Genomic DNA, 921 nt, shown 5'->3' on the forward strand with positions numbered 1-921 from the left:
AGCAGGTGAGGGGATGTGTTGGCCGGGACCGGGGATGTGTCGGGGGGGAGCAGGGGAGGGGAGGTGTCGGGGGGGGGGCGGGGGGGGGGCGGGGTGGAGGGTGAGCGGCCGCTTTGTCCTGCCTGACAGGCCCTTCACAATGGGGACACGTGTCTTTCACACCTACCCTGGGGGCGGAGTGCCGCTGAAACTTGACCCCCGAGGAATGGGGGGGGGGAGATCAGAGCGCGCCCACCCAGATCCCGACACCCCTCCCGCCTCGCACCCCCCCACCTCAATATCCAGCCCGCGTTAACCCTTTGCACTCCCGGAAGCTGTGGTGGTGCTAGCTGAGGCGATCCATTGGAATCAACGCGACTTCAGGGATCCTGCAGGTCTGAGCCCCCGAAATCCCAGGCCCTCAGCCAGAATTGCTGGTGATAGCTGGGAGATTTGACACTCACCTCCCTCCTCCCCTGGGACCTAAAGAGGGCTCAGAGGGTCAGGATTTCAGAGGAGTCCGAATTTGGGTGAAAAATGCCACCACTGGGATCTGCAGTCGGGAACCGGGTGTGCCCCCCTCTCTAGACACTTACTCCACTTGGGGGTGGGGGAGGGAGGAGAAATCAGAATCTGCATCTTTGAGCTTTGGGTTACATAGGGGCAACAGACGTGTTACCCCTTAAAGGGATGTGCAAGACCTCATCCCCACCCCACCCCTTAAAAAGCCAACTTCTCGGGGCCAGCTCTTGACTCGCGTGCGTCCCTCCGCCTCAGTCCGCGGTGGCGCCCGTCCGCGCAGCTCCACGTGGGCCGGCTTCCTGACACTGCTCAGCGCTCCTTTTATTTATCTTGGACTCCAAAGTCGCTCTCCTTTGCTCCCTCCCCAACCCCCTGCCACCTCCCCGCGCCTCCCTCCCGGCGTCCCTACCCCCCCCCCCC

Source organism: Lipotes vexillifer, unplaced genomic scaffold, assembly GCF_000442215.2.
Source record: "Lipotes vexillifer unplaced genomic scaffold, Lipotes_vexillifer_v1.1 scaffold333, whole genome shotgun sequence".
Lineage (NCBI taxonomy): Eukaryota > Metazoa > Chordata > Mammalia > Artiodactyla > Lipotidae > Lipotes > Lipotes vexillifer.